Raw genomic sequence first — 25,148 nt, 5'->3', positions numbered from 1 at the left:
TCGCCAGTGGATAAAGTGTTAGTCTATTGCAAAAATAAACTTTTCAAAGGTATGTTGAATGATATACCTGTCCAGAGTCTTGTATTTGGGATTGAAAGAGTTGTCCGGAGATTGTCATCTCCGAAAGACAACAAGGTTAAACGAGACGATCAGCCGACGGTGAGTGCTCGGTCAGTGGCGACATATGTATTGGGCGTCATGCTGATACTGCCGTGGATAATCTTGTCGGTCGGTTTTGATTTGTTTCCTAGACACACGTTTCTGTCAAAGTTGATTGTGTTTTGGAAACTTTTATGTCGGAGCCGACAGCGGTCTGAAGACATTTTTTTGGTCAAAGATGAATGTTGTCTGGAATCGCTGTTTTGTCAATGATGATAGTGGTCAGGAAACACTGTTCTGACAAAAATGATTATTGCTTGAGGGCACGTTCCGATCAATGATGTAATTTGCTTGAAAATACAGTAAACTACATTTATAACGAACACGCTTATAACGAACTGACCGATACAGCGAACTTACAAGAATCGACTAGATTGGTATTGGTCACACTACCCTCGACAAAATAACAGAACCGCTTGCATATTCATCATTTGTTGCGTTTATAAAGAACTGTCTATAAAAATTGTATTCATTTAAAAAAAAGTTCTTCATTATTCTTACTTAGTCGATGAATGCACTGAATATATATAAAAATAGGAAAATGATGTAAAGTGTACACTATCGTGGAATTTCAGTTATCCTTTATGGTTGTTTCAGGTCTCATGTTCTGGATTTGTCTGGAACAATGTGGCCATTGCACAGATTACAATAAGAAAACGTCATCTGTGACAGCTTATCGAGGAGACCATTAGGATTCTACGTGTATGGCGTAAGTATCAAACATTTCCTACCAGCATTCCCATATATAAATACAATCTCTATCAAAGGCCATACATCATGTATTTTTACATCACTGATCACTGGATCACAAGTAGATAAGAATGATACTTTATACCTTACATAGTTTTTCTTTGCGTCGCTTGGCGTCGCGTCGCGTCAAAGTTCCAGCTACGTCGTGATAGCGTCGCGGTAAGATATGCGCTGAAGACGGAGACACAGGTGATCTCGTAACTTCCACATGGAGTCAATGAAAACAGAGATATCCCTCGAGTCGGTGCCGAATGCGACATGCGTTGTCTTAATGTAACAAGTTTGTAATCAGTTTATTCATGTCCGCCTTAACAAGATGTCAAGGTTACATCCCTCATTGCTTTCCGACTTCGACCTTGTAGATGCATCGAATGATAAGTACCCAGTGCTATTACGTAAAAGCAATGTCACATACCCCAACAGTTTCAATCCAAGGTTGTAGGACTGACATGAAACATTTAGGAAAGTCAACCTTCATTTCAACCCTGTAGACCATACATATTATGCCGTCGTCGGTTCAATGGACAAATGTTATATTACTTCTGTAAATCGTATTACCTTCCTCGGCTAACGTTTACTGTAGAGCTTCTTGCTGTCATTAATCATCCCCCTCTCAGCATGGCGATGTGCATCTGTATGCGGTAACACAAAAAAACCAACTGACTCTCAATTCCCAAATGGAAATAGTGCAAATTTAAGGAAGAGAGCCCCGTGTCTTCCACAGAAACTGTCATTTAAGATTAAATTACAGTGGTAGAGCGTAAAAAACTAACTCAAGTAATAACTTGTAGGGAAGTCTGTTGGCAGAGCCAACTATACCAAGTCCTCGAGATTGACTAGGGAATTGGTAACCTTAGCGCTCTGTGGACTTGTTTAGAGACTATTATATGTGTTGGATAACAATTATTTGGAGTTCGTTATCTGTTTATGATGACATCGCCAGTGGATAAAGTGTTAGTCTATTGCAAAAATAAACTTTTCAAAGGTATGTTGAATGATATACCTGTCCAGAGTCTTGTATTTGGGATTGAAAGAGTTGTCCGGAGATTGTCATCTCCGAAAGACAACAAGGTTAAACGAGACGATCAGCCGACGGTGAGTGCTCGGTCAGTGGCGACATATGTATTGGGCGTCATGCTGATACTGCCGTGGATAATCTTGTCGGTCGGTTTTGATTTGTTTCCTAGACACACGTTTCTGTCAAAGTTGATTGTGTTTTGGAAACTTTTATGTCGGAGCCGACAGCGGTCTGAAGACATTTTTTTGGTCAAAGATGAATGTTGTCTGGAATCGCTGTTTTGTCAATGATGATAGTTGTCAGGAAACACTGTTCTGACAAAAATGATTATTGCTTGAGGGCACGTTCCGATCAATGATGTAATTTGCTTGAAAATACAGTAAACTACATTTATAACGAACACGCTTATAACGAACTGACCGATACAGCGAACTTATTTTTTAGTCCCGGTCATGCGTTGCATATATACTGTATATATGCTTATAACAAACTACGGTTATTACGAACTAAAATTAGTGGTTCCTTTGAGTTCGTTATAACCGTAGTTTACTGTACTTTTTTCTGAATTATGTTTTCTGTCAATGACAATGGTTTTCAGGAAATACATGGTTATCAATGATAGGCGCGGGAAAATACATTTCTGTCGTTGGGGAAATTTTAAGGAACGTTCTCCTGGAAACGATGATTTTTGACCATAAGTACTGTTCAGTTTCAGTTTCATTCAATCACTGAATATATCCACTGGTTCAAACATAGCGGTTGAGTTAACCTTTCCAAATAGCCGTATATATATTTTGATATGATCATCTAGTAGCTGTAACCATCATCAACACTTCATCTAAAGTTTGAATACACCCCAAAGCATCTAGTTGCTTTCCGCTAATGGGGAAAACACATTTACCCTTTGAATATATATACAAAAAAAACCAATTACACCAAAACATGTTCTCGAAAAAGTATATGTCTGACGTGACGTCCTCTAGCGACATATTCCTGACGCAGTTCACTTTGATTTGGACGTCTTTAAAACAACAGGAAAAGAAATATTCTATATATGGCATGTAATCAAAGGACAAATATTTCAGTTGAATGCATCGGTGCTGATAGGTTCAATGACAGAATGTGTCAGCGACCAAACATCTCCTTGCAACAGATCTGAACGTAGATTACCATGCAGCTCGGAGACCAGGTCCTCCAAACGTGCCTCCTTATACGTCACACGTTGCATATGCAGTAGAGCAACAGCGTCACTCCGGTAATGATCGGAATACGTCTGAAGACGCTCGTGTGAGCTTCTTGGAGATTAGATCTCGGATCAATACAGTTGACACATTCGAGGTTAGATGTGCTGATCAGATGCATAGAGTGTATACCCAGACCCACAGAGGACCACTGACACGCGGAACGAGGGTTAGATTAGGATAACATCGCAAGTTAATAGATTTCTCTCAGTAATTTTGAACTATCACATCACTCTGTAACATTACTCCATTCATAAAGCCCACCCACAACACTTCTATCTCCTCGGCGTGTTTTAAAGACGAGTTCAGCAATGTAATTATTTATGCTTTGTTTAGGATAGTAAGAAACCTCGGATACGTTTTAAATACAATTATTAACCAAACGTTAAGAATAAATGTTTGTGAATTATTCCAATCTTACAGGCATTCAATCCCGCTACAAATCATACACACTACAAGTGATGGCGTGAATCTCTTTTACGCACAAACGGTGCCTATCCGGCATTCGCTTCATGCTGCTTGAAGGAATCAGTTTATCCAATCTTGCCATATTTCCCGTATAAAATAAAAATGTTATTCTGTGATAAAAGACATTGTGTTATATTTTATGATGTTGTTCCTTATTGGCACCGGGAATTCGAGTATCGATCGTGTTTTATTCTCCCTGCTCCTTGCCGAGCTCACATTTTATGAATATTTAAACACGCTGTTGGAGTTTATCGTAAGAAAACGGCAAGGTCTTAGGGTGCTTACTATTCTCCTTCATCAGTGCCATTTTGCATTCAGGATAGACTTTAACGCCATTTTTTGACACTGCTCTCGTCCTAATGTAGCATTTAGAGTATTGTGTTACAATTTAGAGTAGTTTTGGAATCACTGTGTTTGCATTTTCCATGATACAATTCAGCGCAGTTTCTGGATCAAAAGCTCGGGCCAGGTTGTACTAATCAAGGGAGAGAAATCCACTTGAACCGCATCAAATACGATTATTGTCTCATTTCTGCGGAACGAACATAGTCGGCCATCGGCGTGATTAATGATAGCGATTTTTCATCTATTTATAGCAAACGACAGACGACAATGTTGAGATCTCGAGGTGCACAAGATTTTGCCGAGATCTAAACGTGACCACCAGCAGATGGTTTGAATTTATTGAAACTCTCTTTGTCTTTTTATTTTGATGAAGTGACTTTCGAGCTTGGAGTAATGGAAATCATTGAAAAATTCAATATGGGCAGACAGGTTCTATTTGTTTGATATATTTGCTGCCACGTGATTCTATGGGAGCTCTAATCACTCTTAAATACCCTCTACATGAAGAACGCGAAGATTGATTCCGGGGTAGCAGATTTGTCCCCACAGCTCTCCCATTCTTTGTCTATTAGCAGAACGTTCTTTGGAATGAATTTAATCCTTCAATTACTGACTAGATATAGCAGAGGCTACACCATGCGACAGAGCGAAGGTTTTGTCAACAAACACGATCGAATATTGACATTTGTTTGAATACATTGATCTTAAATCTCATACGATTAGATTTTAAGGGGAGTCACATGGCCTGGAAAGTAATTTATCGGCGTGTCTGTTCCTTGAACGGGAATACATGCTTATGAAGAGCGACTTCGATAATTCTAAACTGATAATTCAGTCGAAAATAACTCCTTTGGCGGCATTGAGACAATAATCACTGTGTATTAACAATAACTGTGCACAGACGTTTCAATCATTTTACGGGAAATTAGACGACACTGCAAAATACGCACTACACAGAGCAAGCGATAAACACATCTAACATTCTTAGAAACCAGCTATTTTATCTTGGTATGGTATTGGGTAATTATTTCGAAATATGTAATCCAGCAGAATAATTTGCTTCACTTAAAATCAATACATTTCCATTCAAGTGTGTTGCAAAGTCCATGGAAATGCAGATAATTGCATGTAACCTTTGTACCAATCTAAAACATTCCACAACTATACGTCGCAATTATCATTCCAAGTCGATATAATTGTAAATTGCGACCAATATTGAGTGTTACTGAGTTAAAGTTAACGCCGCTTTCAATAGTGTTTAAGCTGAATCACCGCGTGTCAGATTGTCTGAGTGAAACCCACGGGTACAGATGAGGCGCTTACAGACAGTTTATCATCCCTGCTCCCTACTACAAATAAACACCAAGAATAGACACATGCTTTGTTTCTCAAAATATACCTACACAATATTGTCTTACCAGTAAGGATGCTTTAATTGTCCGAGCATTTGCGTAAATAATTGTGACTATTTTTCGCATTTGCTTTCCTTGATGTTTGATAATTTTGCAATATTGAAAATATGAGAGAAATACTTCGTTGGCATGTTTTATTGTGTTAGGTTATTTACACGACCGTTTATATAGATAGTGAACACGACGTCCATATTTGAACAGAAATGTATGATCCTTTAACCAGATCGTAATGAGTGTGTTAAAGCTCCAATGTACTGTTTAATGGTAGGTTTTGCGTTGCGATGCTTTGCGTTACAAGATGATGCATATAGTTCTTACTCTGATTCAATTCTTATTTATCTACATCGATTGCCATATTGAAACAGTTTATATTAGGTGAAGTGAAAAGGGGTTTGACGTCGCTTTGAGGATTATTGCATTAATAACGACGTGCATGTGTATGTGTGTGGCTGCTTGTACTAGTCCGGTTCAAAGACCGTTTTACAGAGCAAGCTCAAAGGGATACCATGCCGCAGTTTAACATGAATACCCCACTCAGACACAGCGTACTTACTCCGATCCGGTCAATCCTTCTTTTATCCCCCAAATGTGAGAGTCAGGCAGGGTAACAACAAGTACCACCTTTTAACGTTATTTGGTATGACGCGGACGGAGATCGAGCCACCGTCCCTCCACTCTCCGGGCAGACACTCAATCCACTAGGGCACGTCGGCGCTCCCAATTTATATTAAGCCGATATATTTGCACAAGCTTGGGTTGATATTGTCATTTAAATATCTTAAATGCATCTTAAATATAACGTCCAAACGAAGTCAGCGACATATTGCACCTTTAAGATTACTTGTCTAACTACATCTTGCCCTATCCTCAGAAGTAAACAGTTGGATGTTAGCAACATATATCCCCTGAGTACTGATACAGTAGATTAGAATGGTCGGCCCACTCGGGAAATTCGATTGCCAGGAGAACTGTCCCACATGTACTTCCTATATGATTTACGTTTCATTATCATCATGTCAAATAACGGCTTACGCATTGGCTAATATACATCAAAGTGATACACAATAAAACCTCGTTTCTACGAACCCCGTTTATCCGAAAACCCGCATTTTAGACGGTTTCATCGACAACACCGTTCGGATTAACAAGTTTTGACCGTAATGCATAACATAAATACTACGTAGTGCAGTGTGCGAGATTCTTTTACAAGAGCTGGTATGTACTGGAAATAAGCAAACAATAAATACAATACAGATTTTTATTACAGTACACTATTAAATAAAATATTGGATACATATTCAAAATAATTATTGTATGTTAAAGTTGATTTGAAAACGTATTCTACAATATTGCGTCCATGGTAATGCCTTTGATAACCATCTTTCATCTTGGCGTTATCAGCTAAGACAAATAGAATCGATAGTGTATGGTCTTTAATAAGAAATCATAAAAGAAGCACTCAAGTGAAGCACTTTTGTTTCACACATATCAAGGGCAGCCGTGACCCTTTTTTATGAGTGATGCATGAGGGCATTATATGAAGGTTTCCTTCACGTTCACTGCAGCGCCACAAAGACTTACCAATATTGTCGTGTCGAGTCGTTTGTAGCCCCGCTTGTTGCCATTGACGTTGACAAAGGAAAAGGGTCGATAGTGGACGTGAAACAAGGTAATCGATACGGGGTAGAAAGCATCAGACAACGCCTATAGGTCACCCTCTACTGGAGCCTGGGGGTGTGGGGGGTATGAGGTGGAGAAGGGGTGAGGGTTTGCCGAACTCATTGATAGAATTGAAAAATTTGATAAAAATTCGCTGTATCTGATAATACAGAATACCCCTGTTTTGAAGATAATGTGTTCAGTAACGTTGATGTATTTGAAATCAGGTGTGTGACCATTCTCAGAATGATTACAGCTATTTTATGTTGTTTTCAATTTGAAATTTAAGTTTGTTGATTTGACCATAACGTGAGTGAGTGAGTGGGTTGGATTGATCGCCGCTTTGAACACTCTTCCAGTTATATCACAGCGTTGGACCATAACGATTGTATACATGATGAAGCTATTACTGATCACAAAAACACTCTTAAGGTGTTGGCTGTTTCTCGATGTTTACATCATCTTCAACATCATCATCATCATCATGAGCATCATCCTTATCATCATCATCATCACCATCATGAGCATCATTATCATCATCATCATCATCATCATCATGAGCAGCAGCAGCATCAAACAGGAGACAAACGTTCAAACTGTGAGGAAGATTCACATAAACATTGCTGACCCTCTAATAAGATGATGCCATATGTTACATATTTAACAGCGACATAAAACATCTGTGCTACGTGCACGCATTCGATGAGCTCCAAGTTACTGACAATTGTCTAGCTGATGATTACGTCAACCAAAACGTCGGGATGGAAACTCATCAGTTTCTCACTTATTTGCATCACGGCGTGCTTTAGCTACGTGTAACGCCGCTATGAGCATCCTTCAGTAATATTAATGCGTGTCAGCTTATTTTGTGGAAGTGACGTAGATCGTTTAAGTTGACCACGCCGCAGAAACCAACGATAGCGGAAGTGGTTCGGATATACCAAAGATCACCCCGAAGTGGATTGGGGAGTACAACCCACGACAATGTATAACCTATAGACTGCTGGGTTGTTTATGTTAACACGATCTTAGAAGTATATTGTTTTTGTCCTGAAAGTGACACTAAAGTGTCATGAGATCAAGCTAATGTATTACTCTTCATGTTGTTAATCATGACACTGTCAGTAAGCTTTAAGGCAAGCGCTGCATCATGTGTTCAAGAGAAGTGTACAAATAGTCGCTTTGCCGGCCAATGTATGCATGCGTGGTTCCTTCGTTTGCTTGGCTGGGCCTATTTGTGGCAACTGAGAAAGTGATAGGATAGAATCAGACAGGGTTCATCCCCATCATAATTACCTATAAATTGTTAACCGAGTCTGTTCCTTCTGGCGTCCGTCGGGGTGAAAGGATTATCGCCGAGTTAGGATTATCTAGCGAGCTCATTTTGGCAGTCTCTCAACTCGTTATAGCTGCTTGTATTCATGTGGAAAAGGAATTGAAATTAAAGATGGGGAAAGACCTTTAAAGCAACACCCCAGAATGTTGAAAATGTTGGATAATGTGTATCTGAAGATGGAATGTTGTTCATTACTTCAAATCCTGTTATATGACATTATTTACTGCCTCATAATTCAATCGGTTGTCACGAAGTCGGTTTACGTCGATTTAAATTCACTGTTCCATATAAATGTTAAGATCGAACATGTTTTTCAATTGACCAGGTAGCTTCGAGTGAGTGAGTTGGGTTTAACGCCGCTTTGAACCGTGTGCCAGTGTGGGAGGAAAAAGTGGTGGTCGTTTATCACTTTGGTGAAACCCAACAGCACGGGTATATAGCTTACAAACCTAGAAACATAATCGGGGTGAAGCGGGATTCGAACCCACGGTAATATGTTTCTGACGTGCCCAAGGGACCCATGCCTCCACCTAGGCAGCTAAAACAGAATAAAGACATAAAATTAATTCTTGATACAACGATATAGTTATGATGTTTTACTATAACGTTTGCCGTAAAAGACAACTATGCTTGCCGTAACGGGATCGGTTGGTCGGGCTCGCTGAAAGGGTTGATGCATGTCATTGTATCCCAATTGCTAGGATCGATGCTCATGATGTCAATCACTGGATTGACTGGTCCAGACTCGATTATGTACAGGCCGCTGTCATGCAGCTGGAATATTGCTGTATGCGGCATTAAACAACAAACGATCAACGTTCTAGTTCACTGCGAAAGACAATTTTTAAAATTGAGTTTTGTCTTCATATGTTATCAGTTGCATTCCTCTATTGCAAAACATAGATAGCAGCGTCTCGTGACCAACCTTAATGAAAAAATTATTCTTCATTGATAATGCACCTCTCGCCTATTCCAGTTTGTCGTTTACTGCTTACAAACTCACATGACTTAACCATGGTAAAATATGGCTTTAAATCTCAAATCATATTCTCACTCAATAAACACAATGCCATTTAGAAAGTGGTCAAATGTAACAAATGTGAATTTTGGGACAACATTTTCTTACTTTACTGAGAAAATGTTATCTCAAATATAACAATTATTACAATCTATTTCATCACACATCTATGTTTCATTTTCAAATGTATGATATCATTTTTAAAAAGTGGAAGCCCTAGATTATATGCTGATATAGCTGCAAAATTAATTATTAGACGCCGACGTTTGACATGCTGTCTGTAATGTCTAATCACTGTCAGGTTTAGATTTGACAAGGAATCCCATTTGTGCCTATGGTTCTGATTTGAGATAATCTGAAAGTTCATATTCCACGTCGATTCCCGACGCCTGCACAAACTGTCATATTATGTTTATTTTAAACTGATCTTCTTTAACTGTTCAGTATACTATTCGATTACAAGAAAAAAAATGTCTTCTATCTTATTAGGTAAGAACATCTGGCGTTGTGGAGCTGGTCAGCGTACAACCTTGGGAATCGAGAGGTAAGCCTGTTTGAGCGTTATATATAATGTATATATATTTATACTAGCATGCGTATCCACACCAGAGCGTAGCGTATTAGACGTTTCCTTGCAAACAGCAGAAAGTAACGCGTAGTATGTGCAAATGAAAAGAGCAGAGCGTTGCGTTTGGGACGTTTGCGTGCAAACAGCAGAATGTATTCTGTTTGTGCTGGTGAAAAGAGCAGAGTGTAGCTTGTAGGACGTTTGCATGTCAGCAACAGAATGTAAGACATTATATGTGTAAAGAGCAGAGCGTTGCGTGTAGGACGTTTGCTTGCAGACAGCAGAATGTAACATGTAATATGTACAGGTGAAAAGAGGAGAGCGTAGAGTGTAGGACGTAAACAGCAGAATGTAACATGTAATACGTATGTGTGTATAGATGGGCGTACGTGTTTACAGGAGAGTGTAGCGTGTTACACGTGTACATGTTTACAGGAGAGTGTAGCGTGTTACACGTGTACATGTTTACTGGGGTGTGTAGCGTGTTACACGTGTATATGTTTACTGGGGAGTGTAGCGTGTTACACGTGTATATGTTTACTGGGGAGTGTAGCGTGTTACACGTGTATATGTTTACTGGGGAGTGTAGCGTGCTACACGTGTACATGTTTACTAGGGAGCGTAGCGTGTTACACGTGTACATTTTTACAGGGGAGTGTAGCGTGTTACACGTGGGTAATTTTACAGGGTAGTGTAGCGTGTTACATGTGTGCATGTTTACAGGGGACTGTAACGTGTTACAGGCGTACATGTTTACAGGGTGGTGTAGCGTGTTACCCGTGTGCATTTTTACAGGGTAGTATAGCGTGTTACACGTGCACATGTTTACAGGGTAGTGGAGCGTGAAGCCTGTTACACAAGAATGTTTACATATAGAGTCAATAGCGTCTCACACGCGTACATGTTTACATAAGACCGTAGCCAGTTACACGAGTACAGACAGTGAGATTGTTTTGTGTGAGTCACGTTACATGTCCCGCGTACATGTTTATAGCAGATCAAAGCATGAAATACGCGTGTAGCAGGGCCAGGCTTATGGCACGTGCACTATACAAAGCAATGTGCTATGTAACATTGATACATGTTTTCAGAGGTTTTACGGTAATTATAGATAGCCACTCACGCAGGAACACTTTTTTGAAATACTCTGAAAACCTCAAATGAAATTTAAGAAATACACCTGTGCTAATTTGTTCTTACATAGGCTTCTTTTGATAGTCCTAGTTAAAGTTCTGATTATTTCTGACAATTCTAAACTATACAAACCTGTGCACAACGAAGCATAAGAAAAAATGACACACTTCCTCGTCTGGAAACAGGTGCTAGCATAGATGGTTGATAAGAGCTTTCAATCTACTTTTTGGTGTTTACTGACCTGGCTACACACGAAAGTTGCCTGTGAGGTAGGCTCGTATTACATCGTGCAGACAGATATATGGGTGTAAAGTATGTTTGAATCCGTTAATGTTAATTCACATTTACAGATTTTAGGTATTTATGTTGTCGTTCCAACTCTCATATTCTGCTGACCGTCACGTCACAAGGACCCCCGGCACTCAACACCCTAGGTATCTGTCGATATTTCATTTCCGTGTGTTTCCCTCTCCTGGTTATTCCCACTTGAGTCAGGGTTTAGTCCTCATTTCCAACGTGCTCACTACGCATGCGCACACAACAGGAAGCTGTCCATACAAAGACACTGTCATCCATCTCAATAACAAGTCCACGGGGAATCTCGCATTGCTTCTAGTTTCTCACGAGACGAAAACTGTCGATTCCCAAACTACTAATTCTTTTCTTTAGCTGTGGCACTGCTGGAACCCTCTTCATCATTTCACGACAATTATTGAAAAAAGACACGCTTGGGAGGGCTATTTCTGCATCATAATCAACATCGTGATTACTGCTGTTGATTGGCTTAACATCATTGAGATTGATTTAGTGTTATGTAAGTATTACAGAAGGCACCATCACTGGGAAAAGTACAAATCGTAAATATTTTGTATATGATGTATATCTGTATTATCACTGCCGATATGACGTTCACGCACCAGAAGAAAGTGCCGTGGGCAATAGGACATAGGAATCATGTTGGTAAAGTTATATAAACGGAGACTGACACTGTTCATCAAGAGATACCAGTATCTTATACCCTTCCCTGCCTGGCGTACGGCATTGAAGGGACAAAACAATGGTGACAGAATTATGTGGGGTATATTTTACCATATTAATCTGCGGCATGGTATCTCAGTGGCTAGCACTATAAAACACACACGCTATAAAGTGCAATAATCTTGAACGCGACGCTAAACCCCATTTCATCTCACCTCACCTTATTTCTCACAAGGCCACACCCATCATCATTTGCCAAATATATACTCAAAGGAGAAAGTAACTGTGATAAGATACATACCTTTTATAAATAGCTGAAAATTGTACCGATAATGATGAAATGGACTATACTGTTTAACAAAAAAATTGATGCAACGTTATGTGAAATGAGAATAATCCTACAGTTCACCATAACGTATAACAACAAGGGCTGTCGAAATTTGAATTTGAAATTGTTTTAAATTTGATTTGAACAAATTGACATACTTAGAAAGACTATAGGGTACACTTTTAGCCCAACACATGTACACTTTAAATCCTTGAGGAACATAAAGTGTGTTTGAGTGATGCACTTCCATCAGTAAAAGCGACAAAAACATTTCCATAATCATAAGTTAGTGAGTGAGTGAGTGTGTATGGTTTTACGCCGCTTTTAGCAATATTCCAGCAATATCACGGCGGGGGACACCAGAAATGGACTTCACACATTGTACCCATGTCGGGAATCGAACCCGGGTCTTCGGCGTGACGAGCCAACGCTTTAACCACTAGGCTACCCGACCGCCCCCATAAGTTAGTGAGTGAGTATGGTTTTACGCCGCCTTTAGCAAACTTCAAGCCTATATCACGGCGGGGGACACCAGAAATGGACTTCACACAAATGTACCCATGTCGGGTCGAACCCGTGTCCTCGGGGTGACGATCGAATGCTTTATCCACTAGGCCACCTGACCGCCCCCAAATATTCATAAGAATATTTTTGCAAAGTTCATTGTACGACTGTACGATGCCGACCGTATCTTAACCATGCGTTATGGAAAGGGTTTTGTCGTTTATGTTATTATGAATCACTATCACATAGTGATGGCATTAGGTGTTTGCGAAAGGTGTCACAAACACATGCACGGGCCAGTCAATCGTGCAACTGACATATTTAAGTATGAAATAACAAACCCATGACAGGAAATCGCGACATGTTTTTTACAAGGGACATATCGCCTAAGTGGGAGTGCGAAATACAATATTCATGTCAGACTGAAATGCTTACCACCTAATGGTCGAATGAGTATATTCTTAAGTTAGAAAACTACAACATGTGTTGAATAGTCTTTATTGTAAAACATGTTTCATTTTTTTTAATGTACAGATAACAAATCTTTACTTACATTCACTGTATGAGCATTTTACAGCTGCAAATTACACACACGTTAATGAATCCTCATAGTTCAAATTGTTCTCCGTAAAGCAAATCATGTTACTTCCTTATGTAATGCAGTAATTTATTTCATCATTGAGGTCAGGTACTTTAGTATCGACCGACAAAGGTCTAATTTGACGTTCAGGTCCTATATGTGTCTACTTTATGATCACTGTTTATAACCTTCTCCGTACAGATCCAGAAGGATCTTCCGATGTTTCTCCTCTCATGTCAAGAAATGTAAAAGAAGATAAAAAGTTATAATTTGCTTTTGATAATCAGCAATGTACAGATATGATAGGAGTAAAAGCCAAGGTTGAAGTCCCTAGCAGGTTCAATGGAGCTTCTATAACAAGCCAAGATAATATACCTGATTATACGGAGGACGAAATGCATAGCTCATCAGGGATTCCTATTTTCGATTATCTCCCTTAGAAAAGCGGCATCTTTGATGGCACTGTCAGGCTTTGATAGCTCAGAGTTCTGCTTTAATGTGTTGAGGATACTCTCACGTCTTTCGTAACAGCCCATGAGAGGTATTGAAGACCTTTGGAGATCTGAGACCGCGAGTGTTCTTCATGACTGTGTATTCTTCACGGCCAAGAAAGACGACTCTGCCCCGCACTTACTTGACGCCATGTTGAAAAATAGAATTTGCCGAAACATTAAATGTGATAATAGTATAAAGTTGCTCGTTGAATAACTTTCTGATACCTGTTTGGGGTTTCTGTCACAATGGGAATGTCTTCAGCTTGTGAAGCATATTGTTTGGTTGTGTTTTCCATCGAGTCCAACAGTCTGTTCTTATACTCCGTACAACGTGACACCATACAGTATCTCGTCAGAGTTATCACATACACTTAACAAACATACAGCAAAGGTGATACAGGAGATGACAGTATAACATATGGCATTATCGATCGAGGAGGTGACAGTATTAACATATAGCAGTATTAATAGAGATGACAGTATAAACATATAGCAGTATCGACAGAGATGGCAGTATAAACATATAGCAGTATTGATAGAGGAGGTGAAAGTATATACATATAGCAGTATGGATAGAGGAGGTGACAGTATATACATATAGCAGTATCGATAGAGGAGGTGACAGTATATACATATAGCAGTATGGATAGAAGAGGTGACAGTATAAACTTATAGCAGTATCGATAGAGGAGGTGACAGTATAAACATATAGCAGTATCGATAGAGGAGGTGACAGTATAAACATATAGCAGTATCGATAGAGGAGGTGACAGTATATACATATAGCAGTATCGATAGAGGAGGTGACAGTATATACATATAGCAGTATCGATAGAGGAGGTGACAGTATAAACATATAGCAGTATCGATAGAGGAGGTGACAGTATATACATATAGCAGTATCGATAGAGGAGGTGACAGTTTAAACATATAGCAGTATCGATAGAGGAGGTGACAGTATATACATATAGCAGTATCGATAGAGGAGGTGACAGTTTAAACATATAGCAGTATCGATAGAGGAGGTGACAGTATAAACATATAGCAGTATTGATAGAGGAGGTGAAAGTATATACATATAGCAGTATCGATAGAGGAGGTGAAAGTATATACATATCGCAGTATCGATAGAGGAGGTGAAAGTATATACATATAGCAGTATCGATAGAGGAGGTGAAAGTATATACATATAGCAGTATCGATAGAGGAGGTGACAATATAAACATATAGCAGTATGAAGGACAGGTCAGCATAATGATATGGCAATATTGATAGAGGTGATGCCAGTTTCAATAGACAGCAGTATCGATAGAGCAGGTGACAGTATAAACTGATAGCCGTATTGATGGAGATGGCAGTATGAACAAAAACAGTATTAATAGACGATACGACAGTATAAACATAACAGTATTGATAGACGAGATGGCAGTATAAAAATATAGCAGTATTGATAGACGAGATGACAGTATAAACATAGCAGTATTGATAGACAAGATGAGGGTATAAACATACAGCAGTATCGATAGAGGAAAGGTCAGCATAAAGATATGGCAGTATTGATAGTGGAGATTGCAGTATAATCATACAGCAGTATCGATAGAGGAAAGGTCAGCATAAAGATATGGCAGTATTGATAGAGGAGATTGCAGTATAATCATACAGCAGTAACGATAGAGGAAAGGTCAGCATAAAGATATGGCAGTATTGATGGAAGAGATGGCAATATAAACATACAGCAGTATCGATAGAGGAAAGGTCAGCATAAAGATATGGCAGTATTGATAGAGGAGATGGCAGTAGCAACATACAGCAGAAACGATAGCGGAAAGGTCAGCATAAAGATATGGCAGTATTGATAGAGGAGATGGCAGTAGCAACATACAGCAGAAACGATAGAGGAAAGGTCAGCATAAAGATATGGCAGTATTGATGGAGGAGATGGCAGTATAATCATACAGCAGAAACGATAGAGGAAAGGTCAGCATAAAGATATGGCAGTATTGATAGAGGGGATGGAAGTGGCAACATACAGCAGAAACGATAGAGGAAATGCCAGCATAAAGATATGGCAGTATTGATAGAGGAGATGGCAGTGGCAACATACAGCAGAAACGATAGAGGAAAGGTCAGCATAAAGATATGGCAGTATTGATAGAGGGGATGGAAGTGGCAACATACAGCAGAAACGATAGAGGAAATGCCAGCATAAAGATATGGCAGTATTGATAGAGGAGATGGCAGTAGCAACATACAGCAGAAACGATAGAGGAAATGTCAGCATAAAGATATGGCAGTATTGATAGAGGAGATTGCAGTATAATCATACAGCAGAAACGATAGAGGAAAAGTCAGCATAAAGATATGGCAGTATTGATGGAGGAGATGGCAGTATAATCATACAGCAGTAACGATAGAGGAAAGGTCAGCATAAAGATATGGCAGTATTGATGGCGGAGATGGCAGTAGCAACATACAGCAGAAACGATAGAGGAAAGGTCAGCATAAAGATATGGCAGTATTGATGGAGGAGATGGCAGTATAATCATACAGCAGAAACGATAGAGGAAAAGTCAGCATAAACATAGGGCAGTATTGATGGAAGAGATGGCGGTATAACTAACAACAGCATAGGTCACATAATGATGTATATAATATCGATGAAGAAACATCATTAGCAACATAAGATTACTCCGAGTCGCCACAGGACAATTGGAATATTCTCTCTCGATCTCATTTTCTCCTCTCCCCCCCTCTCTCTCCTCGTTCACGATTTCCCTATCCCCCACCCCCCTCTCCCTCTCTTACCCTCCCTCTCTCCTCTCTGTCTATTATCTCCCCCACCCTGACTCTCTCTAAATTACGATTTACAATAACGATTTTCTCACTTGTGGCTGAAGTCAGTTCACCTACGTCGGCCAGTACTAGAGGTCAGCGTTTCTATATATTCTCCGACCAAGACGTCGTGGATTGTAAACAGCTGCATATCAAGGAAAAATCTGATAGTAGCTTAAGCACAATACCACCCCCACGTAATGTCTAGAAAAGACACGTCGTCAACACCTGGGTACAAAATTGTAATATCAGATTTTAAATTTTTAGCATTTTCAACAATTAGATTTTCGGATCCTGTTCTGTGACCATTCGTCAACCCAAAACTTTGATCCTGTAACACATAGAAGTAATATTCATGGACAATAACGACTTTGGTTTTGCTAACAAAGCCACGCATGGCAATAATACAATATCAACTGCTATATACTTAGTGATATAGTTGGGTTTAACGCCGCTTCGAACAACTACCATACAACAATCAAAGACTTTTTAACTGTAGATACGTATACTGATTTAAATTTATGTAGATCTCGTAGAAGTATTTGAAGAAAGCTTCGTTGTGGAACTTTGCCCTGGGGTTTAAAAACCGGAAGATTTCACTCCCCAATACATCGTTAGAGGATAGAAGTGTAAATAATCTAACAGTAATGCCATCGAAGACGAAGTACACTTTGTAACCTCTTGTGATTTCTACACAGACCTCAGGTATCTATAGTGTGAAGTTTCTCAGGTTGATAAACCATACACATGTCTCCACGTGACCAGTTGATATTCGTTTAAAAAGCTGATGCCTCAGTTATTAAGAAATTAGAATGTCATTGATGGTAAAACGTAAACAAAAAGCATCTTCCTATCATAATCTGTAGATGTATCCATATTGTATGTGTATGCATTGAATGTATATTTTTTATCTATATAATAGGGCGGTCGGGTAGCCTAGTAGTAGTTAAGACCCGGGTTCGATTCCCGAAATAGGTACAATGTGTGAAGCCCATTTCTGGTGTCAGCCGCCGTGATATTGCGGGAAGATTGCTAAAACCATACTCACCCACCTATATATAACTTTGGTCTGAACTTGTATATTGCTTTTGAATTAGTTTCTCAGTGGCCTCCTCCTCCCCCCTCTCCTCCTCCTCCCTCTCCTCCTTCTTCTTCTTTAAATGACAATTAGATAACATGTGGAGAGATTAGTCTGGTCGGCTGAAAAAGAATGCTTTTGCTTCAGCATAGTAAGTGAGTGAGTGAGTATGATTTTACGCCGCTTTTAGCAATATTCCAGTAATATCACGGCGGAGGACACGAGAAATGGGCTTCACTCATTGTACGAATGTCGAGGATTGAGCCGGGGTCTTCAGCATGACCAGCGAACGCGTTAATCACTTGGCTACCCGACCACCCCTTCTCCAGCATAGAAACTGTTAGGTTAGCATATGTGTACATCTTCATAGATGTGAGGGGCGGTCGGGTAGCCTGGTGGTTAAAGCGTTCGCTCGTCACGCCGAAGACCCGGGTTCGATTCCCGACATGGGTACAATGTGTGAAGCCCATTTCTGGTGTCACCCGCCGTGATATTGCTGGAATATTGCTAAAAGCGGCGTAAAACCATACTCACTTCACTCACTCATAGATGTGAATACGTACATCTACCTGACAGTTCAATATGTATGTGCGCTTACTAAATGGTATGTTTGTGTATTGCAGTATTGATGCATATTATCGCATAGTAATGTAAATCGATTCCTACGTCCTTTTAATTGTTCATGTGAATCAGTTCGATATGGCGATTATCAGCTGTGTGACCCTGGCGTCGATAGGACAGGTGTACCAATGTATATCACCTGGTTAGTGTAACAGGTGCGACAGTGCATCTCACAATTACATCATGCACCCTCATCAACGCCGATGGCGACTATGCCCAAGCACGCTCAAAGATCTGCCTCGTTGCTTCTCTTTCACTTCATGTCACGCTAAGGAACAACTTGTTCTTGCACTGCTGTCACTCAAAATGCTCATATTCATAGAATGAAGTAAATATGTGCATAAAATCAGCACATAAAGAACAAATGAATAAAACATTACAGCGCATTGCCGATGTTTTCACATATGACTAGCTGCATATTATATTCGCTGGGGATACCTTTTCAAAGGTATCGGAATTAATTATATGATAAAGAGCATGTTGCCCCGTCGCTGTTGATTCCTCTATTAATATCTGGAATTATCAGAAAGTCAATAGTCTTTGCTGATGATGCCAGCGCTGTCATCATTGTAAAATCTTCCCCTTCTGCCTACACGTAACAAAGCAACTCCATTAGAACCTACGTCATTATTTTGCCAGTTAATAATGCTTCGTATACATCCCTTTGTCGATCGATCAGTATAGGTATAGGGAAAAAAGCCCACCGCTGCATCTTACATGCTTTTATACATTAATTGTGTTTCTTTACTTTGTAAGTAGCTCCACTGCTGTGGAATAAAGACTAGTTTGTTTTCAACGGGCTAGATCAACTAAAGTGTGTTCATAGTGATGAAGTGAGCTGAACCACGAGATGATTTGCCGGTATGACCAGGCTGTATCGCTAGAGTCCCGTTCAGAAGGCTGCTAGCTGAGCGGCAAGCCGCTACTCCGCTCGTCTCCGTTCAGGAAGCAAATCACCAGTATTTGACCGCGAAGCCTGCACGCAGTGCTTGTGGAGTGACAGTATCTAATTTTCCTATCAAGTGACGTTTTCAAAACCTGAGTGGAATCGTATGATTGACTGCATCGTGTTGGAGTGTCCCAAACAATCCCGAGGCGGGACTACTGGTGAGTATATTGGCTCCTACCCTTGATTCAGCAACGGTGGTCACCATCAATCTTCTATATAGTCGAGGTCGTCCCATGCATGTTAGTCAGCGCCGAGGTCTCAGACAACTGCACCTGTCGTAACACGTAGATTACTAGATGGAAATGCGTTAACAAAATATATCTTATAGTTTCGTAATGTCACTTTTTTACTTTATCAATAATTCAAAAATATTTCACAGATTTATTTTAAATAAGTATCGTATCGTCCGCGTGGATGCGGGATGTGGTATTATGATAGAAAGTACATTGCTCGTGTTATGTGATGAAGAAAAACCATCAAGGCGGTTTAGCGAAGGGTGTATTGGTATGGTCACTTCAAAGAGCAATACCAAATAGTGTTATCTAACGGTAACTTGAATGCGAATTACTGTCAATATCAATGACTTCAATCAGAACATTGTAGCCGTGATTGAAATGCATTACATCATTAATACATAGAATTGAATGAGTGTGTGTCATTATTGTGTCGCCAGTTATACCACTGTCGGAGTGTATTCATCACTCCAACAACTACAAATTGGGTCAGTAACATTGTTTTTCTTGTATGCCTTCTAATTACCAATCGAAGTATAGCTAATGCTTAAAATTATGTCACATCAGTCAAGGTATTAGTTCTTCCGTAACACTATTAGTGGTCATTGTAGCAATGCATCCGAGGCCACGGACAATGAGATTGATATTACTAAAATCAAGACGACATTATGATTGAAGACGGAGTTCGCGCTCTAGATTTGATTAAGATCGTGAGATTTAGTTCTACATGCCGCACGCTGTATGTTACTACGCCGTAAATTACATTAAGAATACAGAAATGTTGATATTTACAACGTCAGCAGTTTAAACAGATGCGCACGTATCGATTGTTGGCATCTAACATGTATATTGCAATACGACTGCCGTAAAAGGGCATTGTATAACGATTTGGAGTTTTAACCTTAACATATTGTGTGGACACTGCTAACAATGAACTTACGTGTAAAAAGTTCAAAAAAGAATTCAAAACTATGCACATACATACGCTGGAGAAGGGTTCGTCAACTGAGATACGTCATAATTAATCTGGACTGTGTTCCTGTTCCTTTTAAATCTCCCATCATACAGATCACACCCTCGTGGGAATTCTGGGTTAAAATGGGTCCACAGCAACCTATTCTTGTCGCAAGAGGCAACTAAATGGGCAGAGATGTCAGTCTCTCTCTCTCTCTCCCCCTTCTGTCTCCTCTCTCCCCTCTCTCTTTCTCTGCTCTCTGTCTCTCCCTCTCTTTCCCCACTCTCTTTCTCTCCTCTCTCTTTCTCTCACTTCCCTCCCTCTATTTCTCGTTTTCTCTCTTTCTCTTTTATCTCTCTCTCCCTCTCTATCTCTTACTCTCTTTCTCTCACTTTCCATCTCTCTCTCTCTCGTACACACACAATAGAGTTGTGCAAGAGCATTCAGACCTTCCTTATTAACAAGGAAAATAATGTTTATTTTTCATTTCACATTAATGGGAAGCGGAGACTGACCGTTCTGTGACACTGACGGTCGGACATCCTGAGAATTACATTCATCATGTGTTATACCGTGGCAATTATTTCACATTCGTAAGACGAATATGTCTCCCGAGTGAACTGTTTGTGTGTTTAATCAATGATGCCTTTGTTCTATTGCGATGAAAGGACAATGTTGTATCGCGTCACGGACTTGTGATTCATTAAGTAGTGGGGTGATTCATGGATTAGTGGATTGATTCAATGTATAATGAACCTGATACATTTGTAGGTACACGACCAGAATAGTCCCCGCACTACTTTTATCTTGTCAATGACATTTTTGTTTCATTCGCGAGTTTTATGGGTCGGGCGATTTTTTAGTTAACGAGGGCAAAACATGTTTAGTCATGAGTGAACGTTTGGAGATAAAGGGCGAGCATTGGGTGATGTAGGACGAGTGATGCGTGCCGTATTGCGAATATTGGAGATAAAGGGCGAGTATTGGGTGGTGTAGGACGAGTGATGTGTTCTGTATTGCCAAAGGGGCGAGGTCTGGGTGATTCAGGGCGAGTAAATCATGCTGTATGGCGAATATTTGGATTAAAGGAAGACGGTTTGTGGATTGGATGACGTAGAGACTATCTTGGGCAAGGTAGAGTTAATGTTGGATAACGTGGAGCCCATTTTGGCTAAAGTAGAATTATTGTCTGATAAAGCTAATGTTGGATGTTAAGGAGTTTAACTGTCGCAGTGACGTCAAAATGCATTAATCCGAAAATCAACCATGGTATCGTTGTGTTTAGTAAAAGTTCACTTCGTAGACAAACGACGGGGTTAATGTTCATAATGTAGAAAAGCTTGAGACGGCCAATGGATTCAACTGGCCTAAAATCATTTGCGAGGAAGACATTTACGTTCTTTGCCAGATTGTGAAAGTTTTAAGTTTACTGTTCAAATCAGTGAGTGAGTGACTGAGTTGGGTTTAACGTCGTTTTTAACAGTATTCCAGTTATATCACAGAGTGTCAGCTTAATGTTGGAGGAAAGCCCAAAGTGATGCAGGTCTTAGACGTTTACCACTCCGGTGAAACCCACAAGCATGGGTATGGTGCTGACAAACCTAGAAACATAATCGTGGCGAACCGGGATTCGAACCCACAATCATAGATTTCTGGCGTGCCCAAGGGACGCAACTCTGCACGGCGAATCGCGGCTCCTTAGACGACTGGGCCCCCCAGGTCCCCGGTCAAATCAGAGTACTACAGATATAAACATGATGTACTGTGCGGGTCGCTCCATTTGTGTACGATATCATACAGTTAATATAAAACGTCTTTGTTATCCGCCGAAACAGATACCATCAGACGTAAATTGAAAATATAGGTGAACGTTATGCTAAATGGATCACTGAAGTGTTAGCGAAAAGGGTAAGCCACTCCGTCTATTTGCATAAACAACACCTGTTTGTTGCCTGGCACCACAGAGCAGTGCTCATGTCCTGTCACGACGGCATGTAAACAACGCAAGAAAAGTGATGGATCAGAATTCCAGTCACACGATAGTCCATTTACTGTTGAAAGTCAAACCGAGGTTAATTTTGAATTACGTCTTCTGTGTACAAGTGATGATTTGGACGGTTAAGCAATAAAGTGTTCATACGAGACGATATAGAGTTAATGTTGAATAATATAAATGAGTGAGTATGGTTTTACGCCGCTTTTTAGCAATATTGCAGCAATATCACGGCTGGGGACACGAGAAATGAGCTTCACACCCATGTCGGGAATCGAACCCGGGTTTTCGGCAGGACGAGCGAACGCTTCAACCACTAGACTACCCGACCGCCCCTGAATAATATTAGTTAAGGTTAGACAATATATTGTTAATGTGTTTTGATGTTTGTCAGTTCCTGTCGCACCTAACTGTATGGATGGAGGTGGAAACTGAGGGTTTAGTTGGGTGATAGGGCTACAGGTGTTGGAGGACAGATGATTCGTGTTGGACCCCAGAGGCTTTGATATTGGATGTTGGAGAACAGATTGTAAATAATGCAGTAAAGATAGGACGATAACTGAAACTGAAGCTGAAGCCATTACTTCTACTGAACTTACATCTACTACCATTACTGCTACTAAATTACTGCTGCTTCTACTATATATCCCCTTCTTCTCCTGCTGCTACCATGTTTTATCTACTTATTCTACTACTACTACTACTACTACTACTACTACCACCACCACCACCACAACAACCACCACCACCACCACTACCACTACCACTACTACCACTACTACTACTACTACTACTACTACTACTACTACTACTACTACTACTACCACCACCACAACCACCACCACCACCACCACCACTACCACTACTACTACTACTACTACTACTACTACCACCAGCACCACCACAACCACCAGCACCACCACAACCACCACCACCACCACTACCACCACTACTACTACTACTACTACTACTACTACTACTACTGCTACTGTTGCTACTGTTGCTACTGTTACTGTTACTACTACTCATGTCCTGCTTCTTCGTCCTGCACTTGTTGTGCTCCGATGGGCCAATTTGCTGCCAATTAGTTGACCGTGAGTCGCCAGTGGTGTCTAACTTTGTCTGGCTGTAACTAACTGTGTGTTGGGTGGTTCACGACCCACGTCACACGAGCTGCCCTCCGACACCAAGCTGACGCACCGTGATCCTAGCGGCGATGAAGCCAATTTACTCACCAAATCTGCACTTGTTACCACATTTCAACCCAGTGTAGAGGAAGTCCATAGCACTCGTCTTATAGCTCGAATACGGTCGATTGCGGCGTAAAACAACAAAGAAGGAAACAAATTATTAATTCAGATATTGTTTTGCTGCCTCTCACAAATACAATAGTATTTTATTCATTATGCTGAGACGCCTTGGTCATATAGCACATGCTATACGGTAATGGTTGTATATATGGTTATAGTAATATATTTGAAACTTCTTAGGTCCACGTGGGGGCACGGGTGGCCCAGTCGTCTAAGGCGCCGCGATTCGCTGTGCAGAGTTGCGTCCCTTGGGCACGCCAGAAACCTATGATTGTGGGTTCGAATCTCGGTTCGCCCCGATTATGTTTCTAGGTTTGTCAGCACCATACCCGTGCTCGTGGGTTTCACCGAAGTGGTAAACGTCTGAGACCTGCATCACTTCGGGCTTTCCTCCCACATTAAGCTGACACGCCGTGATATAACTGGAATACTGTTCAAAGCGGCGCTAAACCAAACTCACTCACTCATTCATGGGTTCCACTTACATTGACAATGTTTTCGATATTACTACATTGTTACGTCATTAACAGAATTTCTGTATACTAGCGTAACGGAATTATATTCATGAGTGAACTGTTTTCTGTGTTCATCATACAACAGACATATTATTATATTCATTTTCTACACTGTTTAAATCACAAAACTGACACATTCTGTGTTCTCTCGCTATATCTTCCAACCTCGATGAAAGGTTCGTGTTAGTGACATCTGAATCATGCTATTGCTATTCGCAATGTTGTTTTAATGTCATATTGCTCTCTACAAAACTTGTTTTCAAGGAGGTAAAAACTTGATAGTTTCTTCGATAACGATAGAGAACTGTGTCAAGTTTGAATGTGCATACTAGTATCTTTCAAGGTCTGAGTAAATGCCTCTATAAAATTATCTGGTATATCCATACATTTGAATTAACACCCGATCACTTCAACGCATGCGCATTTACTATACGAATACTACGCAGGCTGATGTTACTGTCATTGTTTCAACTACCATCACGACTACTTATTATACTGTTACTTTTACTTCTACGTCTACCACAAATAGTACGTATCCTGTCCCCCGAGAACGCGTTAGAGTTGGCCTTCACCAACCCATGCTTGTGGTAAGAGGCGACTAACGGGATCGGGCTGTCAGGCTCGCTGATACTCATGCTCAGTGGCGGTGGGACGTGGTCACAAATCACGT

General features: G+C 40.3%; 1 protein-coding gene across 2 annotated transcripts in view; it reads left to right on the top strand.

Moving 5' to 3' along the window:
* The first annotated feature begins 757 nt into the window (after positions 1 to 757).
* LOC139445567 (metabotropic glutamate receptor 3-like) overlaps positions 758 to 25,148 on the top strand; it is a 94,091-nt gene continuing 69,700 nt past the window's right edge. Inside the window, exons 1-2 of one of the 2 annotated variants that reach the window (XM_071226724.1) lie at positions 758 to 868; positions 9,896 to 9,950. The gene's annotated coding sequence lies outside the window, so the exon portion shown is untranslated. Of the gene's footprint in view, positions 869 to 9,895; positions 9,951 to 19,484; positions 19,631 to 25,148 lie in introns of those variants that run through there. The other variant, XM_071226725.1, reaches the window with a different exon arrangement.

This window comes from Haliotis cracherodii, unplaced genomic scaffold (assembly GCF_022045235.1).
Source record: "Haliotis cracherodii isolate W230 unplaced genomic scaffold, xgHalCrac1.p SCAF_6, whole genome shotgun sequence".
In the NCBI taxonomy this organism is placed as follows: domain Eukaryota; kingdom Metazoa; phylum Mollusca; class Gastropoda; order Lepetellida; family Haliotidae; genus Haliotis; species Haliotis cracherodii.
The sequence above is the reverse complement of the archived record's forward strand: the minus strand, read 5'-3'. Positions and strand labels throughout refer to the sequence as shown.